Source organism: Leptosomus discolor, chromosome 5 (genome assembly GCF_034619465.1).
Source record: "Leptosomus discolor isolate bLepDis1 chromosome 5, bLepDis1.hap2, whole genome shotgun sequence".
Classification (NCBI taxonomy): domain Eukaryota; kingdom Metazoa; phylum Chordata; class Aves; order Leptosomiformes; family Leptosomidae; genus Leptosomus; species Leptosomus discolor.
Genome location: NC_141395.1, coordinates 33855546 through 33881766, shown reverse-complemented (window position 1 = coordinate 33881766; position 26221 = coordinate 33855546).

Genomic DNA, 26221 nt, shown 5'->3' with positions numbered 1-26221 from the left:
AAGTAGTGGAAATAACAATTAACATCCTTGATTTATGGATTATTTTTTTTCCTCAGATTTTTGTGTCGTTTGTCAGCTCCTATTTTCTTCATTATCCAGAATGGATATTGTTCACTATTAATTATTTTTATTCTTGTTCTCTGCATTTGTACCTTATTCTGACTGGTATGACGGTGTTGTAGTACAGTTAACAAGAATCATAAAGAGCCCTTGTAAGAGCTGAATGAAAAAGGAAAATACTTTCATACCCAGTTTTGCTAAAAAAGAATTTGGAAAAAAACTGTAAAATTTTGTGATCAAAACTGCTTTTTGAAATTGGCTTACAGAATCTTTAGGTTCAACGCTTTGTGGTTTTTGGTTTGTACGTTTGACATTTCTTTGACAAATGGAGTTGGCAGAGAACTGAGAAAGCGAAACTTCTGGAAAAACATGTCTGTTGTGAACATTTTCTTTGTCGGTGCAAAAGTAGCTCAATAGGAAAGGACAGCTTCCATTACCCTTTCCTTTCACTTCCTGAGAGTTTCAAAACGCACGTATTGATTGTCTGTAAAATATATCAATAACCATGTCAGCAGTAATCACCATTCTGATAATGATGAATAGTTTTGTATGTATCTATGAGGTATGCTTTTTTTGGGGAAGGTATGTTTCAGGCCATTGATGGTTATTGCATGCTGTCTTCAAAAATCCCTGTGAATAATCAGTGCCAGTGGTTTGTAAGAGTGGACATCAATACACTCATTTCTGTTGTTTGAAATAACAGTTTCTTTGGGAACAACAAATTTCTTATGTGAATGTTGTTTTAATCACAAACCAAACTTTCTCCTAATTAAAGCATAGATACAATCCAAATTCATTTATGGTCACTGATATGAAGAAACACTTATGAGACTGAAGCACTGAAGTAATAAGTGTAAGAGTAAAGGATTATTTTTAAAAAACCTTCACAAGAAATCTTTATTTCTTCATTGTTATAAGTATTATCCTAACCCTAACTCTAGATTTCTTGTGCTGTCTGCCACTTCTTCATTTTTATTAACTCTCTCTAGGTAAAACTCAACACTTAATTTCAATGGGTAGTGGGAAAGAAAAGTACCTCTATTGTTACCCCCAAATCTACCTGCATAGCCATCCTAGATAAAATCCTAGCCATAAAAGTTTTACTGGACATTGGAAGAAGAATTGACTTTTCAGTGAAATCTGAAAAGGCATAATTTCTTTTAATGACCTTTAATAACATGAACAGAAGTTTGTAGTAGAAGACGTTTTGTATGCAACAGTGTACACTGAGGATTAGCCTCTGTAGAAGTGGTTTGGCTTCATGATTTCAACAGAGAACCCACTAAGATACTGTCAGTGCTATATACTAAATTTCAAGACCCAAGATGTATTATTATTGATCTTTGATGTTAGAAAAAACCCCCAACTTTCTATTTTCTCCCAGGTATCTTTGTTTATTACCCTGTGCAGTTCCACAAAAAAAGGAAATGGATAACGCAAACTGAGAAGCCTTGCATGCTTGCATATGGGTATTGTGGAAAAGACTTGTAGGATTAAGTCTGTAAGTTCACAGTGAAAGTGTGTTGGGCGAAAAGCTGACCATGCTGGAACAAAAGACAAAACTCACACTGACAGCACTAGGCCAGGATTGCACATTGAATTTTCCTGTCACAAGCTACCTTTTTCATTCATTGGACTTTACATCAGAAGAATGGAGTAACTTAAAAACACTCGAAAGAAGAAGAAACACATCCCCCCGTGTGGTCTATCTTTGCATCCTACTTTCATTAATAGAGACATTTTATATTTCCCACAAGAAAACACTCTTTGGGCCTTTCAGCTGATATGTAGCATAATTTGCACATGGTTCTGCTGTTTCGTTCTTTTGAAATGCATGATTTTAAAATATCCAACTCACAGTCCATCTAATTGTCTTTCTGGTTTTCTGTTGCTAGCTATTAGAGCATGTATTAATTACAGTCTGGTAGATTACAAAAATTATTATACTTTGTTATGCAGTAATACTCACAATTTCACTATAAGTAACACAATAAGTTTAAAAGTTTTTTACTGAAAATGATGAGGAAGAATAAAATGACTGACTTTATATTCACATAGATAAAGGTTTATGATATATTTACAAGTGAAAAGAAATATAGGTAGGCAGACTACGTTAAGTATTTAAATGATCAAGAAATGTTCTTTTTTGGTACTACATATGAACGCACATGTGCACTGTATATATGTGTACACCTCTCTCTGTATCTGTTCTGTGTCTATCTATGTCTGTATTCATGTGTGTGTGCATAATTCCGCATGGCACAAATCTGCATGGCTCATCACCTGCAGGGTGGGAGCAGCACCTGCGAGAGAGCTGGGCACGTTACTTCTGAAGTCACTGCTGTGCTCAGGGCAGAGCCCAGAGTTCGTCTGAGCTGCACCTCCCCAGCAAGCATCCTCACGTTCCTCCCTCCCCAGCCAAGGGATTTTTGTTGGAGGCTGACAATATCTCAATACTAGTCAGTTTAAACAAAAGCCTTCTAGATTCTCATGCTTGCACATCTTGTACATATCAAGCACATATGTACTCCAGCACTTGAGAATTATATCAATTCCTGTGTCAATATTTCTTTTGCCTTTTCTCCTTGAGAAATAGATGCTGTTTGCCCTGTGGCTTGGCAGATTAGGCTATGCCCTGTTGTTGTGTGCTTTGGAGCAGAGCAGTGCACAGCAGCACTGTGGCAAGCCTGCCTGTGCTTCTTTTCTCTTACATGTAGTCCAACATGAAGCGGCTGGCTCCCTTCCGTTTCTAGGGCACCAGTGGGAGTATCGTAACAGAACAAAACTCAAATCTTGCTTCTCTAGGAAGCAGAACTTACACAGGAAAAAACAGATGAGGTTTTGATTTTTGCTTATGAAATTACTCACAAGTGTCAAGTGGTGTAACATTGAATGGTGCACCCTATTCCTGCAGGTGATGTCATTTCCCTCAACTCTCTCCTCTCTGCTCAAAATTGTACATATATATTGCATATATTTCTTGTTTTTCTTAGTGCAGAAAAAGAAGAAAGAAAACAAAAAGCACTTTAAGTACTACAAGCATCTTGAACCTATCATGGAAGTCATACACTTCTTTCTCACATACAAAGCAACATACACAGAGTGAAACCGAAGACAAATTTTGTGAGTGAACATAAGAACATAATAATAGCCTGCAGCCTATAACTGTGTTAGTCTCTACTTTTGCATCTATATGTAAATATTCTAGCAGCTATGTCAACACCTTAGTTTTCCTTCCCTCCTGAAGAATGCTAACCAAACTGTTCTGAATATGTTAAAACCAAAGATGATGGATTGTGAGTCATATAAAACATGGCACAGCTCAACTGTCTCATTTTTCATGAGTTTATTTTTTATTCTCATTGAACAGTTCATCTGTTTTACCTACAGAACTGCACTGCACCAAGCTAGTTCTTAGGTCTTAGAGACAGGCCCCATTAAAGATGTTTTACTTTTCCATAAGTTTAACATTTCAAACCAATAGCTTTCACCATTAATAATACTGGCTGTGCTTGTTTCTTTGTGTTGGTTTTTTGGTTTGTTCATTTCTTTGTTTTCCTGGAAATATTTCTAAGAGATTAGATTTCTAAATACAGGCTTCAATACTAAAATTACTACACATGATTCAATGCACAGATATTCCCAGTGATCTTATACTCATACATGTATATTTGCAGAAGCAATAGATGCTATATACCAAAATAAACAAAATACAGGAAATATTAAGGGTATGGATGAAGAATAATGTATTCATATTTCAGAACCACAGCATAAAATAATAGGAAAAAAGTACAGATTCACCAAATGTTTACTTCTTGTAACTGCATTCCGAGACACAGATAAGTCATGCAATGATAGCTATGGCAAGTGGATCGTTTGCCAGCTTTAGAAAAAAAAGAGGACCTTATGTCTGAGAAACCAGATGGTACAAAAATCTCATCAGTATCACAAGAAACTTACAGATTCAAATGGCAGATAATTGAAAATTGAAAACTATCTCTGAATTATTAGTTTAGCACGGCTTTCCAGTACAAATATTGCATACAAGTCAGTGAAAGGGAGCACAAGATCTTGTTCCAGCAACAGTGACTTTGAAAGTCACCCAAAGCTACTCAGACAAGGTAATTGTAGCTCAGAATTGTGAAATGCCTGAAGCGAATACATTATTTATTTGGTTTGGGCTTTTAATTTTTTGTTAAATGATGGGTTTTCACTGTCTTTTAATTTCTTGGAAAAGAAAATAATCTCTGATTGCAAATCATATTATCATCTAACTTAATTTCTTAATTACAACTATATAGATTGCATTAACCCCACAAAAATGACTACAGAAGAAAACAGCAGTAATCTTGATGTATGCAGGTGAAACAGAAGTCAATGGGACAGAGTTCACAAGGAATTGCTCAAACTCCTGGAATTACCAAGGATTTTAAAGAGAAGAAAGGCCGGTGCTCAGTGGCTAAAAATCCATCTGCTCCTGTTCTGTTCATGTGTTGGAGCCAAATAGTCAAACCCTCATACTCACATGTAATTGTCAACAGATATTTTTTCCGTTGAATTGCGCATAGGCCTGAGTGTAATGCTCCAAGGCTTTCCCGTTCTGCCAGCTCTGGCGTGGGGGTGCTTTATCTTCTCTCCCATTCCAAAATTAGCTCCAATGTGCTAACGCAGTTGCTCTTTACTAACTCTGTGCAGAGCATGTCCTGCACCTTAACTGAAGATAGCTATCTCTTAATTTTTACTACCAACTATTCTACTGCCAACCACCCACTCAATGTCATTCAGCTTTGGTAGTGTTATGTCTATAGACATATTAATTTATAGACTTGTTACACATACATGAGAGTGCTACCTTGGACTACTGCTGCTGTTACTGGGATTTGGAAAGATTTAACCTTTCTAAGAGTGATTGTAGAATCAATAGATCATGGATCATCTATGCAAACTTTTTTCTATTCGCATTTAACCACACATTTTTATTCTTCTTTTTAGACCTACTAATCTTTTCCTCACAGTATATCTCATATTCAGACAGAGGAGTTTTATAGCCAAGTCCCAGTTTTTAGTATAAAAATTTTGCTATTTGCAGAAGCCGACAAAATGATTTTTCCAGTGCCCTATTCAATTTATGAGATCCCTCAAATCCCCCAAATCCTGGCTGCAGAGAAATGTCACAACCCAAGGGGTTCATGTTTCCTTTCTTCCCTCATATCTCCGCAGACAGAAGGATTGCGTTTATACATGACCATAATGTATGCAATATTTTCCCACTTCCTTTCCTACAACCCTGGCAATTTTTTTATTGTCTGTTTCATGTTTCTTCACTTTGGCCAGTCTCCAGTAAGCTCTAAAATGATCTCCTGATCTTTATATTTTAATCTTCAAACTTGCTTTGCTTTCCCTCTTCTTTTTGTGCTCTCAGTTAGTATGATGTTCCTACAAGTTAATCTCCTGTTACAGCCGTCTTCAGATTGGCATTACACTGTAAGGCACTGAATGCTTCCTGGCACTTAAGTTGGAACATGATTGCAACTGACTTAAACTTGCTCAATATAAGTCAATAACATGGGTACAGCATATGCCGCACCAGAGATGCTGACTCTGTTTCTGTTAGACTGCGTACCAGATCTAGCCGCAAGAAGTCAGAAAAATAATTGTATTTACTTTGCCACAAGGAACTTGCAGGAAAGGGCATTTGGGGGTGGATCAGCTACATGACAGAGTTTTAGATCTTGCTTGCTACAGCAATGGCTTTGACTTCCCTACCCCACCCTGCTGACCTGTACAGGAGAGAGGTAATTGATGACAGCCTGTTACCGAGAGCAGGTTATAATACTCCTGTTGTCCATCTGCACAGGCAATCTAATTTTCTCCTATGTCTAGAAACCAGTTCATCTCAAACACCTGCATTCATGGTTTAGTTTCGCATGTGAGCTGTTTGGACATAGTGTTGCTCAATATTCCTAGCATGTCAATGTCAAGGAGAAAGAGTATTATTATTAATACTACTACTATTATAGTATTGACTATACAGTTTTGGCAGTGCAGGAAGATTAACTTAATAGGCTCCATTCTTTAGTTTATTTCTAAGCAATTTCCCAATGATGTTGTAACTCTGAGCCAGATACAAGTTTAGGCTATGAACACTATATTAGCTTTTTTTCCTATTATTATGCATGACTGAGATCCAGTAATACGTATACATTAGCCAGATGTTTCATTATTCAGTTGGACATTTTTTTTTCTCCATTTCTTTTAGAGATGTCAATATACTAATAGTTATTACTACTTTTAAAAAATCTTTTCTATAATTTTGTGATTTTCTTTTCCATTTTTCTTCTATTTAATTCATGCAATGTTGCCATCTTCTTGAAGTTTCTTCTCACAACTATTTTTACTCTCCTATTCACTCTTATAATACTGTCACATCTCTAGGACTGGCTCAATTATAGGTCTTAAAGAACTTGTTTTTAAAAAAGAGTTCGTGTTTGTATGTTTGTGGATAATCTGTCCAAAACTCTCAGAAGGCATTCATTACTTTGAGATGTTTACAAAATACATGAGCTCAATATATTTCTGCCTACAGGCTGCTTGAATTTCTTAAGACTTTACCAAAGGAAGAGATCTTTGCTGAGGAGTAATTTTATAGAACATACGAAGAAAGTTGGGGACTCATTTTGCTGAATTTGAACATTTGAGAGATACCAGTTTCAGCATCTCTAAGGTGTCAGTAAAAACCTGCAAAACAAATGCATTCCATACTGTGTCAGCATGGCGAGGAGATAAAGTAGTAAGTAGTAGCTGACCTGCACTACCTCCTTCATTTACCAATTCACTAAACTGTGAAGAATGCTTTGGATAGTTATACGTAACTGTACATGTGGGCAATGAAAGCAGCTTAAAGACCAGCAGATACTAAATAGCTAACAGTTAAAGAACTGAATATGCACCAGCAGACAAAAGAATCCGTTTGATAAATCTATTATAAGCCAAAAATTATGCTTCTTTACTTAAGATTAACTTATACATATTTATATTACAACATATCTTTTATATTGAAGCTTTACTGGAGACTTTCTGTCTCTTCTATTTGTCTCAGTTTCTCATTGGAATTGGAAAACACTCCTTCAGCAATACAGTGTTTATATCCCCTAAATAGGAACTGTGATCCTTTGTACAGAGACAGGCAAGAGAGGTCTTACATAAAATGTATTAAATAATACACTAACTAAACTAACATAACAGGATTAGCAATCACAGGACCGTGCCTACCTGTGCATGCGTATTTAAATGTCAGAAAGCTCAAGAAGCAAATCTAATTTAAATCCTGGCTTGGAACAGAATATGGGTTGGCTCTCTACTTTATTTATTTGGAAAACAGATTTTTTTTCCCCCTCACAAGATCTCAATCTATTGCGGGGCCGGCGCGGGAAGAAGTCTTTAGGAAAGAGAGGCTTTATCTTGAATTACAATGTTTTAGAGAGCTAAACTATACTAACCCCAGTCACGTGTATAACCCTTTCTAAACATTTCTAGATGCTGTCTGGAAATAGTCAGCTCAGGCTGAATGTGATATTTGGGAAAGTACCACAAGTTTAATTTATTTGTACATGTGGTAACTCCTAGTCATATTGCCTTTGACAAACCAGGCCATCCCTGTGCATTTCAAGCATACAGACATGCAAAAGTGACTGAGTAATGTGTCCTTCACTGATGCCTCTATCCAATTCCCCTGAAAGCTGACAGAAATACTGGCCTTAGTTCTGGTATCATCTGAACTTTTACACAAAGCCCAGGAGATATTTCTCCCAGGTCGCTGCCTTTCCACTCACATGCCCATGCAGCTGAGAAGGACTAAGCAGAAGCAGTCCACTGAAACACAACCAGGTGCATTTGCTCTCTCTCCCTACTCCCCCAAAAGCCTCCAGAGAAGGATGAATGACAGTAAGAACCACTAACTGAACGTGCTGACTTAAAAACTTCAGGGACTTATAGGAAACCCTGGCTTTGTTATTAATGATAGTGTCAAGAAATCAATGAAGATTGCATGTTTCTCCTGATAATATTCTGGAGCACATTCCTTGCTGGCAGCTTTCCGTGTTACTTAATACAATTGACCTGTACTTGGGTATCATGCCAGCAAAAAATGGTGAAACCCTTCAATGCTACAAAAGTACATATTAACATATGCATTATGCTCTGCCATAGACTATAGGGGTTCAAAAAGCAGGATTCGTCTTTCTGTGGCTGCCTGCCAGCTCCCACATACCCACATCAGCGTGCCCCCAGAAAGCAATCCAAGCCTTTTTTTTTTTTTTTTAATCAGCAGATAAGCTGCCAATAAATTGGAGGAAGACAAAGTCTGCCTTTCTAATTTTCTTTCCAAATGCACTTGCTACTTGAGATCTAAAAAGGAAACAAGAAATAACAAGACGTTTGTCCACTAGCTTTATGTAATTAATACAGGGAAATTCCCAGACAATGTAATTGCTATAATGAGAAATTTCAGAATAGGATTACACATTGACACTGGTTCTTGATTTCAGCAGTTTGTGATACTATTGCCCACCAACAAACCATTTGACATAAATGGCTAGCCTATTAACTCACCCTTGGAGTAAAGTGTCTTACAGTTCCCATCCTGCTTGTCAAGAGGCATTTGCAAGTCTTACAATGCATTTAATGAATTCTCTAGTGCTTGCACATTCAATATCCATCCTTTCTTTTTAATCTTTAGTGATTTTAGCAGCAATGTCCTGGGAACCATTTTGGTACAAAAACTCTAATAAGGAAAAAAGCAGAGTGACATTTAATTAACAAAATTAATTAGTGCTAAATAGTGAAAGAGCATTCTCTAGCCATTTATGAGACAACAGCTGAGAATGGAGGAACACTGCAGATGACAGCTGGAAATTGTGCTCAATTAAAAATTAATACACACTCTGAGAATATGAGAAAAAAGTAGTTTCTACACTAAGATTTTTCATGATCTTAAACTTCTGTGATCCTAATATCATAATGCTGATTTTCAACTTTTTTTGAGGTGCCACCCTGACAGTTTTCCATTAGAGATATGATAGCCTATATAGATAATAACCTTGCTTTTCTTTTGTGGCCCTTTACAAAGCATCTGTGGGGCCTCTCCTCCCCCAAGGATTTTGTGGAATAGAGCTTGATACTCTAATCATGTAATTGAAAATGAAGTTTAATGAAAGTAAGAGATGAAAAGAATCCGTTATATCCACCATTCCAACTAATTAGGTATTGTACAGTTCTTGGACCACTTTAGTTTTATGAACCAACTGAAAAGCTGTTCTTAAATGGTAAAAAACAGCAAGTGTGCTTTATGGAAGAGATTTTTTTATTATTATTATTTAACTCGCTTCTGTTTACTGCTCTTAACTCTCTACTACATAAAATCAGGGAATAAATCCTGCAGTTTAATCTTAGCCTATGATTTTTTTTTTATTTCTTCTAGCTTTGCTGTTTAGCGCTAAACAATCCAAAGTCAACACATTGTAAATTAAGATAAAACTGCAGTCAAACAGTGACTTGTCTGTAGGAAGTAGTGATAAGTGATACTAACATATATATTGAGGTCTTCAAAGACAAAGGGCTACAAAGGAGTAGATGTAGTCTCTACTCATGCCAAAATGTTTCTTCATGTATTCCAGAAACTAGGCAAGGCAGGTTACCCAACTGCCCTTGAGCATTCATAGTCTTGTCTCTTTCAAGATGGACTCTCATTTTCTCTGTAAGGTTTTCTCTTTTACAGGAAGAAATATCCTTCCTGGCTGCATCTATATCACTCTGAAAGGGAGGTCTCCTGAGCCATTGTCCTGGTAAGACACGGCTACACACCAGTCCATACACAGGTTTGTTCCTAAAGACTGACATACTCCTAATACGACTTACTAATGACTCTGTAACTTAAACCTCAACATTTGTCCGTTTGCTCTCCCCATTTCTATTCACTAAAGTCCATGGCAAAATTGAGCTCCTTGTACTTAAAAGAGGCCTGGAGCCAAAACTGGTGTTCAAGTTCTCCTTCTTCAGCTTTGCCTTTTTTTCTATAATCGAGACAGACAATTTTTTCAAAAAAAGATAATCTAATTATTTCCAATTTACTGAATCTCTGTTCTATAAAAGGTCTTTTTAAGAAGTATGGATTTTAATCGAATAAAATCTTGAAGCCTAAAAGAATATTGAAGATAGTATCTACAAAGAGGACACACAGTAGATTGTCTAAACCAAAATCCAGTGTCTTAGTAGCATGCAACAGTATTTACAGTACGATTAATGAATTTAGAAAATAAGGAAAAACCACAGTGATCTTGGGAGTAGGGGATTTTAGATGAAATGTATAGGCAATGTTCCAAAGTGTGAGCTCTCACATGTTGATGACATGTGCCCTCCACAAGCCAAATATAGAATCAGTTATGGAGTACTCAAGTAAGTGGAGAATAACATACAAAGAGGAAAACATAGTTCACGATCCAGCTGCCATGGAAAAAAATATTGTCCAGAGTAAAAGAAAGGTAATCTGAAGACTCTGAGTCAAGCAGTTTAAATCACGGTATGCTTGTTACCTTAAAATTAAGTCCAATGGTGGTTTGTTTTTTTTTTTTTTTTTTTTTTTCTTTAATGCAGGAGTTAGAAGTATCTTCAGGACTTACATTTATTTAATGCCTAAAATGTTGCAGTAGACCTTGCACACATTTATGAACCTGTAAAACTACATATTTTTAGTTTAAATAGACATTTAAATAGCATTTAAATAGACAGGGTTAAGAATAATTCTACTGTTTGCAGGATAGACTCTACATCTACATTTAGATACTTATATAGATGGAGGTTCCTATAACTTTCGTTGTTTTCACATTGTCTTCAGTGGGAAGTACTCCAAACTGTGAAAATATTGTCCTATCTTAAATAATTTTAAAAGTCAATAAAAATATATGGTACAAATAGATATGATTTATATTTATACTGTTTTTAAAATTCTGAGTTGTTCAGATCCTTGAAGTGGACACAAAGTCAATATCCAGTGATTACTGAAATCAGTGGAGATCTCCCCCATATAAAACAATGACACAAGAACAAACCAACTAACACTCCAACTGCTATCCTGACTGCCCTATCAATCGCACTCCTACCCATTTCCCCAATAATCTTGACCACTACCTAGAAATTTAGGATAATCCTTTAAACCAAAGGCCTTCAAAGCCTTAAATAAGAGTTGAACTCTCTCAGTTTCTGTCAACTAAGACCTGCAGAACATTACTCTGCATCTCCTGAATGCAACCCAGACGCTTTAATTAAGCTAAGACCTTATCTAGATAGATGGGCTTCAATCCCATAAACTTTTAGTTAACAGCTAAATGCCCAAACCAACAGGCCTCCACCTAAACCAGACCCCGGCATGCTCTTCTAACGTACATCAATGAGCTTGCGACTCAACATGAATTTCACTACAGGGTCGATAAGAAGAGGAATCAAACCTCTGTAAAAAGGACTACAGCCCAACGCCTCAACACTCGGCCATCTTACACTCCTTACCTATGTACCCTCCTTACCTATGACTTTCATCAGTCGATGACTATTCTCAACAAACCACAAAAATATTGGCACATTGTACCTAATCTTCGGCGCATGAGCTGGCATAGTTGGTACCGCCCTCAGTCTATTTAGCCGCGCCAAACTTGGACAGCCAGGAACTCTCCTAGGAGACGATCAAATCTACAGTGTAATCGTCACTGCCCATGCTTTCGTAATAATCTTCTTCATAGTAATACCAATCATGATTGGCGGATTTGGAAACTGACTAGTTCCTCTAATAATCGGAGTCCCAGACATAGCTTTCCCACGTATAAACAACATAAGCTTCTGACTACTCCCTCCATCCTTCCTACTCCTACTAGCCTCCTCAACAGTGGAGGCCGGAGCCGGCACAGGTTGAACTGTGTATCCACCTCTCGCAAGAAACCTAGCCCATGCTGGAGCATCCGTAGATCTTGCCATCTTCTCCTTACACCTAGCAGGTATCTCATCCATCCTTGGAGCGATCAACTTCATCACAACCGCCATCAACATAAAACCGCCAGCCCTCTCACAATACCAAACCCCACTATTTGTGTGATCAGTCCTTATCACTGCAATTCTCCTACTGCTTTCACTCCCCGTTCTTGCCGCCGGAATTACTATACTACTAACAGATTGAAACCTAAACACTACATTCTTCGATCCAGCCGGAGGAGGTGACCCCGTCCTATACCAACATTTATTCTGATTCTTCGGCCACCCAGAAGTATATATACTAATTCTCCCAGGCTTCGGAATTATCTCACATGTCGTAGCATACTATGCCAGCAAAAAAGAACCATTTGGCTACTTAGGAATAGTATGAGCTATACTCTCCATCGGATTCTTAGGTTTCATCGTATGAGCCCACCACATATTCACAGTAGGCATGGACGTGGATACCCGAGCATACTTTACATCCGCCACCATAATCATTGCTATTCCAACCGGCATTAAAGTCTTCAGCTGACTAGCTACACTGCATGGAGGAACTATCAAATGAGAGCCCCCCATACTATGAGCCTTGGGCTTCATCTTCCTCTTCACCATTGGAGGCCTAACAGGGATCGTCCTAGCAAACTCCTCACTAGACATCGCCCTACACGATACCTACTATGTAGTTGCCCACTTCCATTACGTCCTCTCAATAGGTGCCATCTTCGCTATCCTAGCAGGACTCATCCACTGATTTCCCCTATTCACAGGATATATCCTCCACCAAACAGGAACCAAAACCCACTTCGGCATCATATTCACAGGTGTAAACTTAACCTTCTTCCCACAACACTTCCTTGGCCTCGCTGGCATGCCACGACGATACTCAGACTACCCCGACGCCTACACCCTATGAAACACCCTATCCTCTATTGGCTCACTAATCTCAATAACAGCAGTAATCATGCTAATATTTATTATCTGAGAAGCCTTCGCATCAAAACGAAAAATCACACAACCAGAACTGACCACAACCAACATTGAATGAATCCATGGCTGTCCACCCCCATACCATACATTCGAAGAACAAGTCTTTGTCCAAATCCAAGAAAGGAAGGAATCGAACCCTCAAATATTGGTTTCAAGCCAATCGCACTAAACCACTCATGCTTCTTTCTTATGAGGCATTAGTAAATTAATTACATAGCCTTGTCAAGGCTAAATCGCAGGTAAATAAACCTGCATGCCTCACATGGCTAACCACTCACAATTCGGATTCCAAGACGCCTCATCCCCCATCATGGAAGAACTTACTGAATTCCATGACCATGCCCTAACAGTCACACTAGCAATCTGCAGCCTGGTTCTCTACCTCCTAACACTTATACTAACAGAAAAACTATCCTCAAACACTGTCGATGCACAAGAAATTGAACTAATCTGAACAATCCTACCAGCTATTGTCCTCATCCTACTCGCTCTCCCATCCCTACAAATCCTATACATAATAGATGAAATCAATGAACCCGATCTAACACTAAAAGCTATCGGCCATCAATGATACTGAACATACGAGTATACAGACTTCAAAGATCTTACATTCGACTCATACATAATCCCCACAACAGAATTACTGTCGGGACACTTCCGGTTACTAGAAGTCGACCATCGCGTTATCATCCCCATAGAATCCCCTACCCGCATCATCGTTACCGCCAGCAACGCACTTCACTCCTGAGCAATTCCTGCCCTAGGTGTAAAAACCGACGCAATCCCAGGACGCCTAAATCAAACATCATTCATCACTACCCGACCAGGGATCTTCTATGGCCAATGCTCAGAAATCTGCGGAGCAAACTACAGTTACATACCCATCGTAGTAGAATCTACCCCCCTTACATTCTTTGAAAACTGATCCTCACTACTGTCATCTCAATCATTAAGAAGCTATGTACCAGCACTAGCCTTTTAAGCTAGAGAAAGAGGACCACCCTACCTCCTTAATGACATGCCACAACTTAACCCAAACCCATGACTATTCATCATACTAATCTCATGATTAACACTCCTATTGGTAATTCAACCTAAACTTCTCTCATTCACCCTCATAAATACCCCCTCTACCAACAAACTCCACATAACCACTAAAACCACTCCATGACCCTGACCATGAACCTAAGCTTTTTCGACCAGTTCGCCAGCCCATACCTCTTAGGAATCCCGCTCATCCTACTTTCAATACTATTTCCCGCACTGCTTTTCCCAACACCCAACTCTCGATGAATCACCAACCGCCTTTCCACCCTCCAACTATGACTCTTCCACCTAATCACAAAACAATTAATAAGTCCACTAAACAAAAAAAGCCACAAATGAGCCCTAATCCTCACATCATTAATAATCCTCCTACTCACAATCAACCTACTAGGCCTACTACTATACACATTTACACCCACCACTCAGCTATCAATAAACATGGCATTAGCTTTTCCACTCTGACTTGCTACCCTCCTCACAGGCCTACGACATCAACCATCAATCTCTCTAGGCCACCTCCTACCAGAAGGCACACCAACTCCACTAATCCCCACCCTAATCCTAATCGAGACAACCAGCCTACTCATCCGCCCACTAGCCCTAGGCATCTGCCTTACAGCAAATGTCACAGCCGGACACCTACTTATTCAACTAATTTCCACAGCTACAATTGCCATACTACCTATCATACCAACCGTATCAATCCTAACCACATTAATCCTTCTCCTACTCACTATCCTAGAAGTAGCAGTAGCCATAATCCAAGCCTACGTCTTCGTACTCTTACTAAGCCTATACTTACAAGAAAACACCTAATGGCCCACCAAGCACACTCCTATCACATAGTAGATCCAAGCCCATGACCTATCTTCGGAGCAGCAGCTGCCCTCCTCACCACCTCAGGACTAATCATATAATTCCATTACGGCTCATCACAACTCCTAACCATAGGCCTACTCTCCATACTCCTAGTCATACTACAATGATGACGGGACATTGTACGAGAAAGCACGTTCCAAGGCCACCACACCCCCACAGTCCAAAAAGGATTACGATATGGAATAATTTTATTCATCACATCCGAAGCATTCTTCTTTCTAGGATTCTTTTGAGCATTCTTCCACTCCAGCCTAGCCCCCACCCCAGAACTAGGAGGTCAATGACCACCAACAAGAGTTAAACCTCTCAATCCCATAGAAGTCCCCCTACTAAACACAGCAATCCTCCTAGCCTCAGGTGTTACCGTAACATGAGCCCACCACAGTATTACAGAGGCCAACCGTCAACAAGCGATTCATGCACTAACCCTAACAGGAATACTAGGACTTACTTCACAGCACTCCAAGCAATAGAATACTACGAAGCACCATTCTCAATCACTGACAGTGTCTACGGCTCTACCTTCTTCGTCGCCACAGGATTCCATGGACTCCACGTAATCATCAGCTCATCATTCCTATCCGTCTGCCTCCTGTGACTAATCAAATTCCATTTCACACCAAATTACCACTTTGGATTCGAAGCAGCAGCATGATACTGACACTTCGTAGACGTCATCTGATTATTCCTCTATATAACCATTTACTGATGAGGATCTTGCTCTTCTAGTATACTAAATACAACTGACTTCCAATCTTTAAAATCTGGTATAAACCCAGAGAAGAGCAATAAATACAATCACATTCATACTCAGGCTATCCTCCACCCTAAGCATCATCCTAACCACATTAAATTTCTGACTCTCCCAAACAAATCCAGACTTAGAAAAACTCTCACCATACGAATGCGGCTTCGACCCACTAGGCTCTGCCCGCCTCCCATTCTCAATCCGATTCTTCCTCAGTAGCCATCCTATTCCTGCTATTTGACCTAGAAATCGCACTCTTACTCCCACTACCATGGGCCACCCAACTCCACTCCCCCCTCACCACTCTAACTCTGGCCTCTATCCTGATCCTCCTACTCACTCTAGGATTAATCTATGAATGAAGTCAAGGGGACCTAGAGAGAGCTGAATAGCCATAGAAAGTTAGTCCAACCAAGACAGTTGATTTTGACTCAACAGATCATAGCTTAACTCTATGACTTTCTTCATGTCCCTTCTACACCTAAGCTTCTACTCAACATTTGCCCTAAGCAGCCTAGGGTTGGCCTTCCACCGAATCCACCTATTCTCCGCCCTACTATGCTTAGAGTGTATAATGCTATCAATATACATCACTCTATCATCATGACCAGTCAAAAACCAAACAACCTCATCCATCCTATTACCAATACTTATACTAACATTTTCAGCCTGTGAAGCGGGTACAGGCCTAGCAATACTAGTAGCCTCCACACGAACCCACAGCTCAGACCACCTACACAACCTAAACCTCCTACAATGCTAAAAATCATCCTTCCAACAGCCATACTTATCCCAACAACCCTCTTATCTCCCCCAAAATTCATATGAACTGACACCACTGCTCACAGTCTACTAATTGCCACATTAAGCCTATACTGACTACTGCCCACATACTATCCACACAAAAATCTAACCCCATGAACAGGAATCGACCAACTCTCATCCCCCCTATTAGTACTCTCCTACTGACTACTCCCCCTCATAATCATAGCAAGCCAAAACCACCTTCAACAAGAACCCCCTATACGAAAATGAATATTCCTCCTAACCCTAATCACAGTCCAACCCTTCATCATTCTAGCCTTCTCAACCACAGAACTAATACTATTCTATATCGCATTCGAAGCAACCCTCATCCCAACCCTAATTCTAATTACACGATGAGGAAATCAACCAGAACGTCTAAGTGCCGGCATCTACATACTATTTTACACCCTCATTAGCTCCTTACCTTTACTAATCACAATTCTATACCTACACTCACAAACAGGTACTCTTCACCTCCTCCTATTAAAGCTAAACCATCCACTACTCAACACCTCCTATACCAACTTCCTATCAGGCTTAGCCCTACTACTAGCATTCATAGTAAAAGCTCCCCTATATGGCCTACACTTATGGCTACCAAAAGCTCATGTAGAAGCCGCAGTCGCAGGTTCCATACTACTTGCAGCACTACTCCTCAAACTAGGGGGCTACGGCATTATACGAATCACCCTTCTAATAGGCCCCATCTCAAACTACCTACACTACCCTTTCCTCACTCTCGTCCTATGAGGGGCCCTAATAACAAGCTCCATCTGCCCACGCCAAACTGACCTAAAATCACTCATTGCATACTCATCTGTAAGCCACATAGGCCTAGTCATTGCTGCAAGCATAATCCAAACGCCCTGATCATTCTCAGGAGCCATAATCCTAATAATCTCCCACGGACTAACATCCTCAATATAATTCTGCCTAGCCAACACCAACTATGAATGCACACACAGCCGAATCCTTATCCTAACACGAGGGCTACAGCCACTCTTACCACTAATAGCTACCTGATGACTACTAGCTAACTTCACAAACATAGCCCTACCCCCAGCTACCAACCTAATGGGAGAACTAACTATTATAATCACCCTATTCAACTGATCCACCCCCACAATTATCCTAACTGGACTTGCAACACTGCTAACCGCCTCATACACACTATTCATACTACTAACAACCCAACGAGGCACTATACCCCCCCATATCACCTCAATCCATAATTCAAACACATGAGAACACCTTCTAGTGACCCTCCACATTATCCCCATACTTCTCCTCATCCTAAAACCGGAGTTAATCGCCGGAATTCCCTCATGCAGATATAGTTTTAACCCAAACATTAGACTGTGATTCTAAAAATAGAAGTTAAACCCTTCTTATCTGCCGAGGGGGTGGCCCAACCAACAAGAACTGCTAATCCTTGTATCTGAGTCTAAAACCTCAGCCCCCTTAACTTTTAAAGGATAACAGCAATCCACTGGTCTTAGGAACCACTCATCTTGGTGCAAATCCAAGTAAAAGTAGTGGACACCACACTACTCCTAAACACTTCAATACTGCTTACACTAATAATCATTCTAATACTCATATTACTTCCCCTCTTCACAAAAAACTACCAAAACTCACCAGCCACTATCACATATTCCGTCAAAATTGCCTTCCTAACAAGCCTACTACCAATGACAATCTTCATATACCCAGGCACAGAAAACATTACCTCCCACTGAGAGTGAAAATTCATCACAAACTTTAAAATCCCGCTCAGCCTCAAAATAGACCAATACTCCATAATATTTTTCCCCATTGCACTATTCGTAACATGATCCATTCTCCAATTCGCAACATGATATATAGCCTCAGAACCATACATCACAAAATTCTTCTACTACCTACTAACATTCCTAATCGCCATACTCCTACTAACAATCGCCAACAACATATTCCTCCTATTCATTGGCTGAGAAGGAGTCGGCATTATATCCTTTCTACTAATTGGCTGATGACAAGGACGAACAGAAGTAAACACAGCCGCCCTCGAAGCAGTACTCTACAACCGAATTTGAGATATTGGCCTTATCCTAAGCTTAGCATGACTTGCCTCATCTACAAACACCTGAGAACTCCAACACATTCCTTCCCCCTCCCAAACCCCAACACTTCCCCTTCTAGGTCTCATCTTAGCCGCAACAGGAAAATCAGCCCAATTTGGCCTACATCCATGACTACCCGCTGCCATAGAAGGTCCAACTCCAGTCTCTTGCCCTACTCCATTCCAGCACAATAGTAGCAGCTGGGATTTTCCTACTTATTCGCACACATCCCATATTCACCCACAACCAAACCGCCCTCACCTTCTGTCTATGCCTAGGGGCCCTCTCCACATTATTCGCTGCCACTTGTGCCCTTACACAAAATGATATCCAAAAAATCATTGCCTTTTCCACATCAAACCAACTAGGACTAATAATAGTAGCCATTGGACTAAACCTCCCACAACTAGCCTTTCTCCACATCTCAACCCATGCCTTCTTCAAAGCCATATTATTTCTATGTTCCGGATCAATTATCCACAACCTCAATGGAGAACAAGACATCTGAAAAATAGGAGGCCTCCAAAAAATTCTCCCAACAACCACCTCCTGCCTAACCATCGGAAATCTCGCCCTTATGGGAACTCCGTTCTTAGCCGGATTCTACTCAAAAGACCTCATCATCGAACACCTAAACACCTCCTATCTAAACTCCTGAGCCCTACTACTAACACTATTAGCTACATCCTTTACAGCAACCTACAGCCTATGCATAATCCTACTAGTCCAAACAGGATTCACCCGCATACCAACAGTCACATCAACAAACGAAAACAACCCCATAATCACCAACCCAATCACCCAACTTGCCCTTGGCAGCATTATAGTAGGCTTACTCATCACATCTTATACAACCCCAATAAACCCCCCCCCCCCCCCAATAACTATACCACTCTCACAAAAACCACCGCTATCACTGTCACCATCCTTGACACCATTCTAGCCCTAGAACTCTCAAGCATTGCACACACCCTCACCCAGCCCAAACAAAACACTAGCCTAAACTTCTCAACCTCATTAGGCTACTTTAACCATCTAACACACCGTCCTAGCTCTTTCAAACTCTCAAACAGTGGCCAAAAAATCTCCTCACACCTAATTGACCTCACCTGATACAAAAAAATAGGCCCTGAAGGACTTGCTGATCTACAACTCCTAGCAACAAAAACTTCAACCACCCTACACTCCGGCCTCATCAAAACCTACCTAGGAACTTACACCCTATCCATCCTCATCACCCTTCTATCAGCACAATAATCCCCTACCCCCTTTCCATCCCTATTTTTCAATGGCCCCCAACCTTCGTAAATCCCACCCACTACTAAAAATAATCAATAACTCCCTAATCGACCTACCTACTCCCCCCAATATCTCTGCCTGATGAAACTTCGGATCTCTACTAGGCACCTGCCTAATAACTCAAATCTTAACTGGCCTCTTACTAGCCACACACTACACTGCAGACACAAATCTAGCCTTCACCTCCGTTGCCCATATATGCCGAAATGTACAATATGGCTGATTAATCCGTAACCTTCATGCAAACGGCGCCTCTCTCTTTTTTATTTGCATCTACCTACACACTGGACGAGGACTATACTATGGCTCCTACCTTTACAAGGAAACATGAAACACAGGAATTATCCTATTACTCACACTAATAGCAACTGCCTTTGTGGGTTATGTACTGCCATGAGGACAGATACCATTCTGAGGGGCCACAGTCATCACAAACCTATTCTCCGCAATCCCCTATATCGGCCAAACCCTTGTAGAATGAGCCTGAGGGGGATTTTCGGTAGACAACCCTACACTAACTCGATTCTTTGCCCTACACTTCCTTCTTCCTTTTATAATCGCAGGCCTTACTCTCATCCACCTCACCTTCCTCCACGAAACCGGCTCAAACAACCCCCTCGGAATCACATTGGACTGTGACAAAATCCCCTTCCACCCCTACTTCTCACTCAAAGACATCCTAGGATTTATCCTCATGCTCCTTCCACTAACTATCCTAGCCCTATTCACACCAAACCTTCTAGGAGACCCAGAAAACTTCACACCAGCAAACTGACTAGTCACACCCCCCCACATCAAACCAGAATGATATTTTCTATTCGCATATGCCATCCTATGCTCAATCCCCAACAAACTCGGAGGCGTATTAGCCCTAGCTGCATCTGTCCTAATCCTACTCCTGATCCCTCTACTCCATAAATCCAAACAACGCACAATAACCTTCCGCCCTCTATCCCAACTCCTCTTCTGAATTCTAGTCACCAACCTCTTCATCTTAACATGAGTAGGAAGCCAACCAGTAGAACACCCATTCATTATTATCGGCCAACTAGCCTCCCTCACCTACTTCACCATCCTCCTAATCCTCTTCCCCCTTACCGAAACTTTAGAAAACAAAATACTTAACTACTAAAAACACTCTAATAGTTTATAAAAAACATTGGTCTTGTAAACCAAAGAATGAAGACTCATACCCTTCTTAGAGTACCGACCCCAAAACCATAAAATACGTCATAACAATTTCCACTTGGCTTCTCTCCAAGACCTGCGGCCTGAAAAACTGACGTTGACAAATCTTCAACTATAGAAAACCCAAACATAATGTCCAGCATACATGTATGTATGCTGGACATTTACGCTCAACCCACATGCCCTAACCTTACCCCATATATCTATTAAAGGGACACCCCCCCCCCCCCCCCCCAATATTAACATACATGCTAATTATTTTTGGGTTATATGGGGAAGATCTTTCCACTGGCCTCAGGATTGGGGCACAAAATTCAGAACTCAGGAACAGTTCTTTTGATTTGTCTACAGATCAATAACCCATTTTAATGTTAATAGTACACTACTTTGATTCCTTCACGGGAATCACTCTCACTATTCAAATATATTCTGTTCTGATACTGGGGAATGATGTCCATTTATTATTAAATGCACACTGGAAGATTCATTAATGAATATTTGAGAAAGGTTAATAATGTTTTTTCCATACCTCTTTTATCCTGAAAGAAATGTTTCCTAATTAGTTAAGTTAGCCACTGTATATTCTCCCAAGTGCTATCAAAATAATTTAAGATTTACTCTGTTTTCAAAGGCACAACAGTACTGTTCCTAGAAAAAAACCACAACCTGTGTAGCTTTTCATAAAGTCAAACGTTAGGATGTCCAGACATGGAAAGCTGAAGAGTCCATTTGCACACTGAGACCTGTGTTAAGGCTATTTTCATGAGAGCCATGAGCACTGTGCTGCAGGGATGCATCTGCCCACCATCTGGCAGTGGCTTATGAGCACAACTCATGAGCCCCTCACTTATGGGCACCTGAAAGCCCACAGGGAATGGGACATTCCCACTGGGAATGCAGCAGCAATAGGGTAGTAAAAAAGTATCTGTACACTGAATTATAGACCTTGTTTCTACATGTTTAAGGCTGATGAGGAAGTTTGCTATCAAACAATATATGAACACGTTCTTAATTAGTTTGTGAAAATGCCTAGGAATGATATTACACATGAACAATGGATACAAAGGTTAAGCATTTGTGTTTAAATTCATAAATAGCAGCCAATTTTCCATATAATAAATTAATCTCATAAAAATGATAAATAAATAAATCCCATCCCAGATAAAAATCATAATTAAAATTTATTTTGACTGAGAAATAATGAAATTTAAAGTTACCTAAATCATATACCCAACCTACAGTCTTTGCCTGCCAGATGGTAAACCACTGTCCTGGCAACTGCTGATTAAAAGTGACGTATAAGTCAGTTTGGCTTCCCTGCTGCCCACCAGAGACCTGAGATGGAAAAACCTGACCATGTTTCTGTTAATCTGAGCAGAAGAGTATGGTCAGTTTTTATTTCTACTGCTCATTGATGGCCAGCAGGGAAACCAAGAAAAATCATTTATTGGCTTTCACTTCCTAAGGCTTCTCATGCTGGTGGTTGTCTAACAGGTGTTAATGAAGTCAAGGAGCTGAGAGAAGCCCTAGATTTTCAGTGGCTTGGCTAGTGGGCCCAACAAGCACCTGGAAATCTTCAGACACCTGCCTCAGCAGCCTATTTCCTGGCTTAGCAGGCTGTTGAGAGCTTTGGAAGGCAATCTGATTGATTTTTGTGAAAATCCTCCTCATAGCCCACCAGAACATTTTGAAATTAAACTGAGTCTCTGCAATAGTGAGAGTTGCACAAATAGGCAAATGCCTGACCAGACCTAGCATATACAGAATATCCTCCATAACAGGACCAGTTGATTCTAATAGTTTTTAATTTTTTTTAAATTTTCTATTTATGTCATATTTTTTAATATATTATTTAAATAAACTATTTTAAAATTGTTGAAATTTCAGAACTGTGGTTCAATTGAATGCCGACTGAAACCTATCTCCTTTTGACCAAACTTACAGTCTAAAATGGAGCAATGACTTTGATCATTATGAAGCCAATTCAATCAAATCCATTTCCCACAGTAAATCATTCAAAACTAATGAAATAACATGAGGTCTTGTGTTTGTTTGCTTTCTTTAAACATAAGAAACGGATGATTTTGTGGGGTACCCTCTGCGAGCTTAAGACCCTGACAAGTATTTAGACTGGCACTTAATGGTAATGAATTGGTGTCCATCGCTGGAAAGAAAACTGCAATGGAACTTACACCCTAATGTGCCTTTTTTTCCTCTTCACAGTAACCAAAGTGCTCTAAAGTCCCACTCCAGATGATTGCTTTTTTAATGAACCCTAAGTCAGCCATCTCTACTTCAGAGTTTTTAGAGCTGGTAGTTATTAACCCGATTCTTCTGAATTACCGATCAGTAAGTAACTGAATACTCATGTAGAAACTGTTGTCTCTCGGCACCCATCAAAGGATTCAAAATCACTTTGATGGTGTCATCTCTGTAGCCCACACCTTATCAGACAGTGGGCATAGAGTCTGCCACCAAAAAGTATTAGCCCACTGCTACTTTCTTAACCAGTTAATTACATTGGCTTAAGGCTACTTCTGGGTTCTTTTGTCAAAGCTAAATTAAGCAAAATTTGGGATGTGAATATATTTTACTTTTGTTCTGTTTATCTGACTAACTCTGACTGCTTCCTTAGAGACTTATCTGAGAAGCTTTCCATTCTTCTCTTTGCCTTTGATCAAAAGCTGTCAGAATTTGCTTCATTTACATTTCAGACCCACTGATTAAAACCATGTCCTTTGGGTTATGAAGTATTGTTGGATGACAGAACTAAGACAAACTGTTCTAACTTCCTCATTGCATTGTACTACCTCAAGATTTTTATCACTCTGCTATTATGCCTTTCCTGTATCTGCATGCTTGTTTGGGGAAGGAGCTTTCTTGCTGCAGAAGTACTGATAATCTCTGGGTCTTAGGACAATAAATGACTCTTGGTCCTAGGGATATCATTACTGTTAAAAGTATTCTTAGTTTGAAGATAATCTGCTTACTGCTGGGAGAATAATACTTTTCCAAACGTTCTTCTATGTCTACAGTAACACCTCTTTTTGTGGAAGCCTATGAACAGCATGCAACACCTATGGCATTTAGAAGAGATCAGCTCTTTGCAACTAATAGATACAAAGCCATTCAGTCAGAATAAAATCAGTAATGAGAATACTTCTTTGGTTGGTCCTACAGTGCATTCTTTGTTTTATGTTGTTAGCAATGAGCAAGGTTCATGACATGACATTTCATCAACTAAATCTGTGTCCCTTGCTAACATCTTAAAATCCTGGGCTTTCACCAGAATTCCCTTTCCCCAGAAAGGGTTCAGTTAAGCTTTTATTAAACTCATATAATGTCACAGACCACTGACAGAATAAACCCCCAAAGCCTGATTTGGCTTTGTTCTTTCCCTTCCTACATCTTCTGGAGCAAGCATTTTCCACTAAGAGCCTTATAATTTGACTGGCTTTGACAACTGATACCCTGGTTATGATAAGCACAAAGATGGGAGAAATACATATGTACAGTCTTTTCTGAAGAACTGGCAGATCAATTGGACAGGCAAATGTTTGATTAGCATTTAATGGAATTGCTAAAAAAAAATTAAAAACAAGCTTTTGCTGCTATTACCTCCAGTGCTATGCATTGTAACTTGGCTTTTAAGACTTACTTTTTAACAGGTCACTCAATTCCTTTGTTTTCCTTCTGCCTCTGCATCAAGTTTAAGGTTATTGTAGCAAAAAAAATTACCCGCTTCTTTTTTGACTACTGTGAAAATATGCTCAAGGATAAAAATTTACTAACAGGAATGAGATTCAAATTTCTCTGAGACTATTATATTCCACATTTTCCTGGCTTTTTTTGGGTGAGTTTTATCTCTTCAAGATTTTTGTACCTTCCTGCTAGTATTCATTCTTGATAGTCATGACGAAATTTTGAATTGGTTTACTTTAGGTATGAAGAGTGAATACTGAAACTGTCTTTTGTGTTAAGAAAATAATAATCTTTTCACTCACATGTCAGGAGATGAGGTGACTGGCTGTCAGATTTCTGTTGGTTTTTCAAGACTTTTAAATGCTTTCACCTGCTAACCAATGTTTACAAAAGTCATTAGGGTCCTCCACAGTGTACACTTCAGGTGCAGATATAAGGAACTGAATACAAGTTTAGAGTTTGCTTCTCTTGCTACCTACATAAAGGATACTTTTTTTTTTTTTCTTCTTTAAGAGTTCCCTACTTAGGAGCCATTCAAAGACTACCTCCTTTCATTCCTTCCTTACTTGGAATTTGTGTGTTTCTATATTAGATACTGTCCTGGGTTACAGTGTAAAATGTGCCAAAAGGAAAAAAAAAATATTCTATTACCATCTTCAGGAGCTGTTGAGACCAGGTGGGGCGGTGCTCCCTGCCTCCCCCCTCTGGACTACCTCCTGTTAATGGGCACAACAATGCCTTATCGCCTGACCCATCGATAACTCGCTCCTGGACTATCTCCTGTTAATGGCCCATCAAGGAACTGCCTCACGACTCCCCATCCCGTTGTGAGATGCTCCGCCCGGGGAGGGGGGGGAAGGAGCCAAGCAGTCCATGCCAAATAAAAACGGAGATTTTGAACACCCTAGCAGCCTTTCTTCCACTGGATTCCCAGAGGAGCTTTTCCCCCCCACTGGAGTTCCAGAGGACAAGAGCTACCTACCTACCACTGGACCTTCGGAGGAAGACCAGACTCTTTTCCCTGATAGCTACTTCAACAGAACTACACCCATCGCTTCAGGAGGACTGCAGCCAGCATCTTATCGGACTGCTACTGCCACCCTAATAGGGTGGCAGGTTGTATTCCTGACTCTGTCAGTGTAAACCAGTGGGTTGTTTTGGTTTTCCCTGCCTTGTGTTATATATATATATATATATATATTAGTAAAGAACTGTTATTCCTATTCCCCATATCTTTGCCTGAAGGCCCGTTAATTTCAAGGTTGTGATAGTTTGGAGGGAAGGGGGTTGCACTTTCCATTTCGGGGGGGGCTCCTGCCTTCCTCCACAGACACCTGTCTTTTCAAACCAAGACAGATACAGACAAAATAACCAGGTAAATAAA